The sequence below is a fragment of the Tenrec ecaudatus genome, unplaced genomic scaffold, assembly GCF_050624435.1.
Source record: "Tenrec ecaudatus isolate mTenEca1 unplaced genomic scaffold, mTenEca1.hap1 Scaffold_3836, whole genome shotgun sequence".
In the NCBI taxonomy this organism is placed as follows: Eukaryota; Metazoa; Chordata; class Mammalia; order Afrosoricida; family Tenrecidae; genus Tenrec; species Tenrec ecaudatus.
The window spans coordinates 75,720-87,780 of record NW_027459206.1 but is presented as its reverse complement, the minus strand read 5'-3'; the positions used below and the strand labels follow the sequence as shown (position 1 = coordinate 87,780).

The 12,061-nt window shown below is 41.1% G+C and overlaps 1 pseudogene; it reads right to left on the bottom strand.

Moving 5' to 3' along the window:
• Window positions 1-10,383: 10,383 nt before the first annotated feature.
• Window positions 10,384-11,457, bottom strand: LOC142436537 (transcription factor YY2-like; annotated as a pseudogene).
• Window positions 11,458-12,061: the final 604 nt, after the last annotated feature.

Below are 12,061 nucleotides of genomic sequence, written 5' to 3'. Positions count from 1 at the left end.
GGATCAGTTGTCAGGCATCAAAGAACAAAAAATCATATCATTGGCTGCACACCTCCATGATATGATCGCCGAAGAGAAACGGGTGCATAAGCAAATGTGGTGAAGAAAGCTGATGGTGCCCGGCTATTGAAAGAGATGGTGTCTGCGGTCTTAAAGGCTTGAAGGTGAACAAGCGGCCATCTAGCTCAGAAGCAATAAAGTTCACATGGAAGAAGCACACCAGGCTGTGTTATCATGAGGTGCCAAATTGATCAGGAACAAGATATCATCAACAAAACAAATCTTACCATAGTGAATGAAGGGGGAAGTACAGAGTGGGGACCCAAAGCCCATTTGTCGGCCACTAGAGATCCCCTCACAGAGGGGTTTAGGAGAGGAGATGGGTCACTCATGGTGCGATGTAGTACCGATGAAGAATACAGCTTTCCCCCAGATCCTGGATGCTTCCTCCCCCCCAATTACAATAATCCGAATTCTACCTTGAGGGACTAGATGGGGCAGAGGTTGTGCACTGGTGCATGTGGGAGCTGGAGGCACGGGGAGTCCGGGGTGGATGATGTCTTCAGGACCAGGGGTGTGAGGGACGATACTGGGAGAGTAGAGGGTGAGTGGTTTGGAAAGGGGGAACTGATTACAAGGATCATCATGTGACCTCCTTCCTGGGAGACGGACGGCAGAGAAGGCGGGGAAGGGAGACACCGGATAGGGCAAGATATGACAAAATAACAATCTATAATTTATTAAGGGCTCATGAAGGAGGGGTGAGCGGGGAGGGAGGGGAAAAAGAAAAAGAGTACCTGATGCAAAGGTCTTAAGTGGGGTGCAAATGCTTTGAAAATGATTAGGGCAAAGAATGTACGGATGTGCTTTATGCAATTGATGTATGTATATGTATGGATTGTGATAAGAATTGTATGAGCCCCTAATGAAAAGTTAAAAAAAAACCACAACAGGAAACCCACCCTGACAGTCAACCAGCACTGACATCAGACGCTGGTTCCTGTGCTCACTGGATCCTGAGTGCCCCCTTCAACAGCACAGTCCTCTCCCTGCAGGGAGGTTTGTGCCTGGACTCACAGGGACTACCCCGTACTTTCAGTTCACCCTGCTTCTGGAGATGGCAAATCAGCTCTTCATGGAGCATAGGTCTTTGTGCCACCATCAGATAAAATTGTGCAACCCACTGAAAGCCCTCCCCTGGAAACTGACACACATTGGACACACCAGTTGTTACTGAAAGTGAGTACAGAGCCTGAAGGGGAGAATTCCAGAGACCACCAAGGCTTAGTCAAGCCTCCCCTAGATTCCATCAGAGTTGTGTTTACATATAGGGGAGGAAAATGAAACTAAATAAAATAAGAATCAAATCAACAAACTCAATTACCCCCTATTGTTATGTTAATTCTAGTTAATAGTGTCCCTGCAAGACAGAGTAGAAATCCTTCTGGTTTTGTAGACTGTAAGTCTTTAAGCAAATAAGCAGCTTCATCTGCCTTCCTCATAGTAGTTGATGTGATTAACAACTCACTCTGCTATCAGTAGATGAGATGAGAAAAATTAGATTGGACTGGCAATCTCTAAAAAATATCCTGATAAGGACACAGGATATGGATCCGTATTCGAGAGAAGAATGTACAGCAGTAGTCAACATCTTTGACTCTGTGGAGAGTAGCAAGAAATAATAGTAACATGGTAAGTATATATACAATTACTGTCCCTGAAAAATATTTGAGGAAAATGTCAAATGGGGATCTAATGTGCTGAGATAACTAACTCCAAAAACAAACTGAAAATTTATCTTTGAAAAGAACTAAAGAGAGAAGAGTTACACAGTCTTCAGGAAATATAATGAAAGTCCTAAGCAAACAAGAGAAGGATATTGTTTGGAAACAAAATGTGAAATTATCACCTATGAGAATATCACTAATGAGGTTGAAATGTGAAATTATCACCTATGAGAATATCACTAATGAGACTGAATATCACATTTCTTTCAATCTCATCATAAATAAAAAACATCCTATAATCAATGTATCTTACTAGAAAATATGAACATGTTTTCATATATAAACATATAACAGCACAATCAAATCTAAGAAGGTCATTCCATTCCAACACAATGAGCATAATGAGACAAGGTAGAAACATTGCTTCTGAATTCTACCACAAGGTTTGTACATAAGACAGAGTTCTAAGGGCTAGCCCAAGCCAAGTGCAAGAAGAACAAAGCACAAACATTTGTCTATGAGAAAGAAGGTGATTCTCTAATGGGTGATTTTGTATTGAGGTAACCTGATCAACTTACTGGGCATCTGCTGGGTTACACTGACATTTAAGAAAGTTTTTCCTACCTCTCATTTTTTTCCTTCTCTCAGGGTAAGATTTGCATCTTAGCTGAGTGATCTTCCAGCCTCCATGGGCTTCTCTGCACTTTCTCTTTTACAAACATTTCCCCCAATGAAGTGTATGCACTTAATAAACCTTGGTCTTTGCATCATGGGGCTGAGGTGAGCATTTATTTTTTGACCATATGAACACACTTGCATTAACAATTATGTTATACAGGGTTCTCCAGAGAAACAAAACCATAATGCTAATAATTATATATATATATATATATATATATATATATATATATATATATATATATATATATATATATATATATATAGAGAGAGAGAGAGAGAGAGAGAGAGAGAGATAACATAAGAAATAAATAATCTATAAAGCAGTACAAATGGCTCAGTGCAACTCACTCCCATGAGACAGCTGTGAGACAGTGGCAGTACTTCTAATCCTGAGGGCCTATAGAGTAATTCAGGCTGTCCGGCCACAGGCAGCAAACAGCAAGGCAGGTAGGTCACCAACAGCCAGATGACAGGGTCCAACAGCTCAAGAGCTGTATATTCCAATAGTGTGGCAGAGCAGGTCTTGAAGATACCTCAAATTACAGCGACACAGTCGATGGGATAGATGTCCCACAGGTAGTGTAGATTACAAATTAAGGCACAGAACAAGCAAGGCAGCCGCACACTGGTCTAATGATCAAAGAGCAAGAAACAAGAAAGGTGAGGCTCACCAAGCCATTTATCTCTCTGCCCTTTAATTAATCCCACATGTGTTTATCGGCCAGGTAGACACAATAAATTAACTACCTCAAGAGTGTAGGACGATAGACCTATCATTATTTGCTGCCATGTGAAGAGATCGGGTACAGTGTCTAAAATTGAACATATGCAAAGATGTTTTCATAAATGAGACATTCAATTTCATAAACTTGATAATGTATCATTGAAGAGAGTCATTGTGGTGGTTTAACATGGTTAAACTTGTTGACAGGGATGCTCAAAGGGCTTTCCTCAGTTGAATATTATTTTATTCATTGTAATATTGTACTTATTGTATGTGCAAAAATATACTCATATTTTGTAGCCAAAGAATGTGAGGATAAAAAGTTACCCACAGATTTTCCTAATTCCAATAAATGTAAGCTTGAGAAAATATCCAGAAATCAATCTTCTTCAAAATTTTCAAACTGGGCACTGGTATGCATTGACGCAAAACTTTCTTGAACAGGCCAATAATATTGATACAACTAAAATAACTTATCTCTAATTTGGAAAGTCTTGTTCTAACATGGAAACTGTACAGATGAAAATGTATGCTTTACTGAAAATGTGCAATTCGCTACATTTTTATATAGAAAACTCCACAATATTTACACGTTACTTACTTATTTTATACCTTATAAATAAACATACTCATTTTTTTCCCAGCAAAATGTATCAGATAACTCCTAGACACTGTCAATCGGGTTTTTTTTTTTGCCATTAACTATGAATGCAAAATCACTTACCATCCGTTGTGAATCCATTGCATTAAAATATCCTCAAATGAGTAATACATTAAAAAGATATAATTAAACCAATACCTTTATATTTGTTTTTTTAATCATTTTATTGGGACTCATACAACTTTTAATCACAATCCACATATACATCAATTGTGCAAAGCATATTTTTACATTCTTTGTCCTCATCATTCTCAAAACATATATTCTCCACTTCAGCCCCTGGCATCAGCTCCTCATTTTTCCCCTCCCTTCCCGCCTCCCTCATGAACCCATTATTATTTTGTCATATCTTATACTGTCCAAGTCTCCGTTCACCCACTTTTCTGTTGTCTATCCCCTAGGGAGGAGGTTATATGTGGACCCCTGGAACCGGTTCCCCCTTTCCACCCCCATTCCCTCCCCTCTCCCAGTATCACCACTCACACCACTGGTCCTGAAGGGATCATCCGCCCTGGATTCCCTGTGTTTCCAGTTCCTATCTCTACCAGTGTACATCCTCTGTTCTTGCCAGATTTGTAAAGTAGAATTGGGATTATGATAGTGTGCATTGGGCGCAGGGGGTGTGGGGGGGAGAAGAATTTGGAACTAGAGGAAAGTTATATGTTTCATTGTTGCTACACTGCACCCTGACTGGCTTGTCGCCTCCCCTTGACCCTTCCATTAGGGTATCATAAGTTGCCTACAGATGGGCTTTGGGTCCCCACTCCGAACTCCCCCTCATTCACAATGACAGGATATTTTGTTCTTTGATGCCTGCTACCTCATCCCTTCGACAACTCGTGATCACACAAGCTAGTGTACTTCTTCCATGTGGGCTTTGTTGCTTCTGAGCAAGATTGCCACTTGTTTATCTTCATGCCTTTAAGACCCATATAGTCAATTGGTTTTCATTGGTCATTATGCTCTGCCACAATGTTATAGTGCCCTCTGAGTACGCATAAATTAAAATCGTGAAGTTTTAAGCAGTTAAAACCTGGAGAGAAAACATATTTAAAACGTAAAGGATGATCATGGTTGATCAATGAAAAGTGAAGTTAGCCAAAGAAGTAATTTACTAATGAACAAACCTGGTCTGATAATTGAGATTAACACAAAAAGTGTCATCAAGTATTACATTTTCTAATGGAGCAAATACAGAAAACACAATGGCAGGCTGTGGGCTGTAAGTGTACCCTCATTTGATGTTAAATATCATCCCATTGTCTCTTATTTTTCTTCGGGTTCCCCATTCTCTTTAGGTTAAATTCTTACTTGCTACCATTTAAATGAATATTTGCCTGTGTGCATCTGTGTGTGTGTGCACACGTGTGCATGTGTATGTGTGAGCAAAGATGTTCCTGGAGCTCCCAAGCATTAGCTAAGAATGCCTCCCTACAGCAACTTAGAGGAATCTACCTAGGGTCTAATCTGCCTTCAGCTGGACTAAACCAAGGATGGCTACATTATGTTGATTTACTAATCATGCTGAAGTAATTACAGGGGATTGTGATTTAACTGCTTTATTTCCCAGCTCACTCTCAGGACCCAGTGAGGCAGATAATTCAAGGTGCTGAAATTGGGGTGGATCGATCTCAGATCAGGCTGTGCTGTGTGGAAAGCCAGTGGATCATCCGTGCTTGAATGTTTTGTGTGTCCTAAAGGTAAGAGACCCTGGAACCTGAGCAGGGGGATCTATATTATGACAGGTATCCTCAGCCAGTAGACCTGTAAGACAGGCTCAGGGAGGAACAATGCGTTTGCCTGTGTAAGTCCCTGGGGTTGAACTCAAAGGTATTAATGTCCAGGCCAGCATCAGAGAGAGCTTAGGCCGCTGTTGTTATCAGGAGTAACTCTTCGAGGACTTAGGTCTTCAGAAGTGAAGAGCCCAGTGTGCTGTGAGTGGGGGTTCCTGGCACTGGACATACAGGGTGCCCCTGGAATTGATGCCTTTCCAGCTTGGGGGTGAAGATAGAGTTCCTACTTGCAGTATGTCTTGTGAGCTTAAGATGTTAGCTGACAACACTCTCAAAGAGACATGGACCCAAATATTTTAGAGTTGCCAGCTCTCACTATTAAAGGGGGTGTGCAAATTCTTCCTCTGAGTCTTTTTACCTAGGGCTGAGAGAAAGGCCAAGATCAATTTTGAAAAGTGGAGTCATGGATTCCAATGTAAGCTCCTTAATTTGCTACCTCCTCCATCTCTGGTGACATGCATGTCCCCTGGGAATGAGGGGAACAAGGGAGTCGATGACAGAATAACCAGTAATTAATTTGTTTTATTTAATGTGGGTTTCACCCTATCCTCCGGGGATAAACCAGGTTAAATGGTGATCTACAAATTAGTGAATAAGTGCTATTGCACCCTCAGCATCTTGCTTATTGGGTAACATCCCTACATATGTTAGAAAAGACTCCTTGAGACCAAGACGCAAAGATCAGAAATCAACAAGGGGCCCGTGATAGCCCTTGACCATGACGTTGTTTGTCATATTTAAACTCTATATAACTTCTTTATTTTTCTAAGTTCCTTGAACCAGATTCAAATGACTTAAAATTAACTGAAAATATTTTTGTGATTCTTAGGTTTGCCTGCCAACCTACTCAAGTTCTTATTGCTTGCGTAAAATCTGAGAGAGAAAATAGCTCCACACACATAATTAGCAAGATGAGTTTTTGATGGATTAGATTTGGGGTTCTGTTTAGGCTTGTAAGTGTATTAGACTCAGAGTCTGTATTTAAGACTAGAACCTATATCCTGGGATTAATCAGTGTTCCAGGTTCAAGAACAATTGCCGAGGAATAGAAATAGGAATTAAGTGTCGTGAGTCAGATGTTCGTGGACATATTAAAGGGCTTTATGTTTTGAAGGTTTAATGCCTAACATATTGTATTTGGAGTTGATTAGAGGCTTATGTGTTAAGGTATAAGGATGTAGAGCTAAGGTTTTAAGATTCTTATTTTCGGAGTTGGGTTTCTCAATTTGAAATTTAGGGTCATTAAGTTAGGTTTAAGGTTATAAAATAAAGTTTACCCTGTTACCTGATTTAAAAACTTGGATAAATGCATTATAGGTTAAGAGAGTATGGTGGTCGGATTGGTTAAGCATGTTACGACTATTGTGGGTATCAGGATATGCTCAGGGTGTTAGTAGAAGTTCTGGTGGTAAGGGGCTTTTTCATGTACTTAGGGGGGGGGGTCAGTGCTTTAGGAAGTTGTTAGTAAGGAAGTTCAGCATGTTAATGTGTAAGGGTTAATGGTTTGGCAGTTGGAGATTAGCAATTAATGGTTAGAGTGTTCAATGCCAAAAATTATTTTTGTGTGTTGAAATGTAGCCTACAACTTTAAAAATATTTAATAGCTGTAGCATTTATGGTATATTTGGAATCTGTTACGTAAAGTATCATTAATTTATGATGATTCGAGGAATTACTATTTCTTCTCTTTGGAAGCCTCTTTTCTTCCTTTTAAAAAGTATTCCTTTTATGATTGGTCCATCTAGAAAATACTGTAGAATTTTTAATACGGTATTGAAAGTGGAAATGTATGTTTGTCCTGCTTCTTAAGTGGGGTGTTTTTTTAATGAATATATTAGCACATCGAACCATACCTGTTTCATGTCACAGTTGTAGTTTTTTTACATGAAAAGCCTTTGACATTTTAAAACTAAATTATTTTATTGGGGCTCTTACAGCTCCTATTACAATCCACACATCAATTATAACTTGTACAATTGTATATACATTGCCATCATCATTTTCAAAATATTTTCGTTCTACTTGAGCCCTTGGTATCAGCTCCTCTTTTTTTCCCTCCCTCCACCACCTTTCTTCCCTCGTGACCACTTGATGAATTTTAAATTATTATTGTTTTCATATCTTACACAATCTGCTATTTTCCTTCACCCACTTCCTGTTGTTCATTCCCCTGGGGGAATGTTATAAGATGATCTTTGCAATCGGTTCCCCTTTCTCCCCCTTGTGGCCCCATCTTTCCCCTACCTTCATGGTATCATTACTCCCATTATTGTTCTTAGGGGTTTATCTCTCCTGGATTCCATGTACTATGTTGAGAGCTTTTATCTGTACCAGTGTACATACTCTGGTCTAGCCAAATTTGTAATGTAAAACTGGGGTCATCATAGTGAGGTGGAGCAAGCTTTAAAAAACGGAAGGAATGTTATATGTTCCATAGGTGCTATACTGTACCCTGGGTGGCTCATCCTTTCCTTGTGACCCTTCTGTGAGAGGATGTTCAATTGTTTACAGATGGACTTTGGGTCTCCAATCTGACACCCTTTGTTCCCATTGATATGATTTTTTGTTTGGGGTATTCTGATGCCCGATACCTGATCCCATGAACACCTTGTGGTCACACAGACTGGTGTGCTTCTTCCATGTGGGCATTGCTGCTTCTCAGATAGACGGCCTCTTGTTTAACTTCAAGCCTTTAAGATTCCAGTCTCTATATCTTTTGATAGCCAGGCATCACCAGCTTTCTTCACATTTGCTTATACACCCTTTTTGACTCAAGCAATTCTGCTGAGAAGATGAGAATCACAGAATGCCAGGTTATTAGCTTGCATTGAGGGAGGACTTGAGAAGAGGCCCAATGCCTTTGATTTTTAAATGTTCCTATTTTGTTTCTGTGCCTACTTAGACAGCTGACCCTCTTTTCTGTCAATGGGCTTATTACAGTGCTAATTTTCTCATGTAAAATGGGCTCTGGGACAAATTTCAATTCATCGTGGTATATAATCATTTTAATATGTTGTCTGAATCTGTTCCAAATATTTTAAAGAAATTTTAGTGTATATCCATTATCAGTATTGGGTTACAGTTTTCTTGCAGTATCATTATCTAACATTGGTGTCAGAGTATTTACTGGTCTGATAGAAAGTACTGGTAACCAAGGACTCAAGTAGAAAGAAAATGTTTTGAGAATGATGATGGCAACAACTGTACTAATGTGCTTGATACAGTGGATGTATATATGGATTGTGATAAGAGTTGTACGAACCCCCAATACAATGATTTTTTAAAAAGAAAGTATTGAAGTAGTGGTAAGTGTCCTCTCACAACCATTGTTATATCTACACTCAATAACTTGAACTTAAACTACAAAACACTAAAGCGGTGTTTATTCATACCATCTCAGTACTCCGTATTAAGCTTTAATCTATGGTCTGTTTATGCTAGAAGTTTCTCCTGGGATTTTACTTCAATTCAATTGATTATAGCCCTTGCAAGCAACCTAAAACTCATTCAACTACCATTGATTCCAGGAACTGGCTGGACCCTCTGATCTTCCAGCTGACTCCTCATTCTAGAGGACTACATGATTTACACTCCCCTTGCCAGGAAAATAGTGACTAACACCTAATCATTGTGTGATGCCTGCAAAACAGAGCCCCAGTTTGGGAAAATACTCTGCCATATGACATGCTGTATGGATCTTAGAAAATGTCCTACAGCTCACCTCCAGAAGAATGTTATAAATCAATGAGGGGCAGCAATTTCTCAGTGAGTTTTGCATCACCTTTATTTTATTAGTTTTTTTTTTAAATAAAAGAAACCCATTTTTTTTTTTTAAGGAAAACTTGACTTGCTTTATTTAGCTTCCAATTTCTGGGAGGCTCAAGAATTAGGATAATTCTGGACAACAGAAGACAACAAGACTGTGCTTACAGAGCTCGTTCTGCCATTCCTGTCTGTAGGACCACCGTTTAATTGTCGCCCTCCCTGTGACATGGTGTGCATGCACATCTGATAGTCAAAGTACAGTATACTCTACAACCAAGCACCACATTCTGTAACTCAACAAGCAAAGGGAGCACACGCAACGTCAGCATCTGGCAGTATTTTTTGGAGAGGAAAAAAGGTAACTAAAATGGGTTTAAATTAACACCATGAAATCACATCTAATATTTGCTACTACATGATTCAATACAGCTATACAATTATACAAAATGTGTTGACATCAAAGAATACAACCAAAATTAAGATAGCAAACAAAACCTATATAATATTTTTTGTACAGGAAAATACTTTTGAAGTATGCATGTAACTGCCCATTCTTTTAAAGAAAATATACTACAAGCAAAGTTATCAACCTCCAGAAAAATCACACAGCATTACTAAGCATATCCCCCAAAAGTGTACAATATGCACACTTGGAGAATACAAAATTAAAAAATTGTAAGCAACAGGTGAGATCCATATTTATAAAAATGTGAAAAGAAGTTCCGTTTTTAGTACTGTCTTTTGATGCGAAGTTCATGAACTGTTCGCCTGCTGGGAGTACACTTTACAAAAACACTATTTTTTTTTGAAACGAGATTACGGAGCAAGATAGGGTATCTTAACAATGTCATCTTAATAAAGTTTGTGTTTTTAAAATGTTTACTACTTTATCAAAACATGTCCCTTAGGTATGTAGGATTCATTTTTAAAATTCTTTCCTGGAAACAATCTACAAAGGAGAGGCGCGTTGTCTGCCAGTCACTTCTGGAAAAGGCTTCTGGAGCTGAGAAGGAGCTACCTTCTCACGGTTTCTCACTGCTTGTTTTTGGCCTTAGCGTGTATTAAGATGTGAGATTTCAGGTCAGTAGACTCAGCAAACTTCTTGTTCACCTAGGGCCTGTCTCCCGCGTGGATCTGCACGTCTGTGCACAAATTGAAGTCCAGGGAAACCGCTTCCCACAGCCTTCAAACTTATACTGAAAGGGCTTGTCTCCAGTGCGAAGCAGTTGGTGTCGTTTAGCTTTGAGCTCTCGACAAAAGCCTTGCCGCACTCAGCAGAGAGGTGGACGCAGGGCCGTGGGTGTCCAGGTGCCTCCTCCTGGCTGAGCTGTCCCTGAGCACCTTTGGGCAACCTTTGTGAGGGCAAGCTATTGTTCTCGGAGCATCATCTTCTTGAATTTTTCTTGGCTTCATTCTGGCAAATTCTGCCAGCTGTTTGGGGTCCAAGAGGTTGATGCCGGGGATCCCTCCGGGCGGGAGCATCTTTCCCATCATGTACTCAGATTAGTCAGGAGGGGAGTTCTCCCCAATGATCTGCTCCCCAGCCAGTCTCATGGTCAAGACCTTTTTTTCATCTGACGACCATAGGTTGACAGAGAACTGGTCCTCCAGCGTCTTGATTGATCTGCACCTGCTCATGCTCTCACTTCTTGTTGCCCGCATCGCCCCTGCCGGTGCCGCCGCCCCACAAGAGCTGTCGCTACCGCTGCTCTTGAGGCCGATGTAGTCATCATCGTCCTCTTCGCCAATGCTGGCCGGCGCTGGAACTGGGATCGGGATCTGGCCCTCGAAGCCTTCCTCGGCGCCGACCACCAACTCACGTGTCTGCACCAGGATCGCCTCCTGGTGGTGGTGCACCTGGCTCGGGTCCACGGTGACCGGCGGCTGTAGCGCGATCATGGACTGCTGCTGCTGGTGGTGGTAGCCGGTGTGCCCATGGCCGCTCCCGCCTCCGCGATCGTCCCAGTCCACGTCCTCCTCGCCCACCACCGTGGTCTCGATGGTTTCCACCTGGATGGTCTCCACCTCGATCTCACACAGCTCCACGATCTCGGCTGGCATCTCCGGGCCGTCCATGGCGCTGTAGAGGGTGTTGCCCGAGGCCATGGCTCCGGGCTCCGGGCTCCCGGCTGTACGAGGAGGCGTCCCGCAGCGGGGAAGGAAGGCAGAGGGAAGAACGCAGTGAGTGGGCAGGGCCCATTCCTTCTTTTAAACTAGAACTTAAATTCCAGTGAATGTCTCCTGAGCTTTTGTGCATTTGATAGCATGGAAATAACTTTTGTAAACATAACTATTTAGCATTTTGTGCACGCCTTGGGTGTTGATTAGTAATTTCTGAGGCTCTTGTTGTTGATAGTTCTGATGGTGTCCATTCTATCTTACAGGGACCTTGTGCACAAGGGAATGAAACTCTGCCCACCCCTGCAGCATCCTCACAGTTTAGGATGAACCCATTGCTTCAGTCACTGTGTCAATCCATGTAGTCGAGGGATTCCTATTTGTCACTGCCCCTCTAATTTACCAAAAAAAAAAAAAAAAACATCCTTCTCCACGGACTGGTCACTTCTGACAACATGTCCAAAGTATTTAATGTGAGCTCTCACTTCCTACCCTCTAACTAGCACCCTGACCTTACTTCTGCCAAAACAGATTTGTTTGCCTATTTGAATGCCCATGCACTATAATTCAACCACATTCATTCTTCTTATTT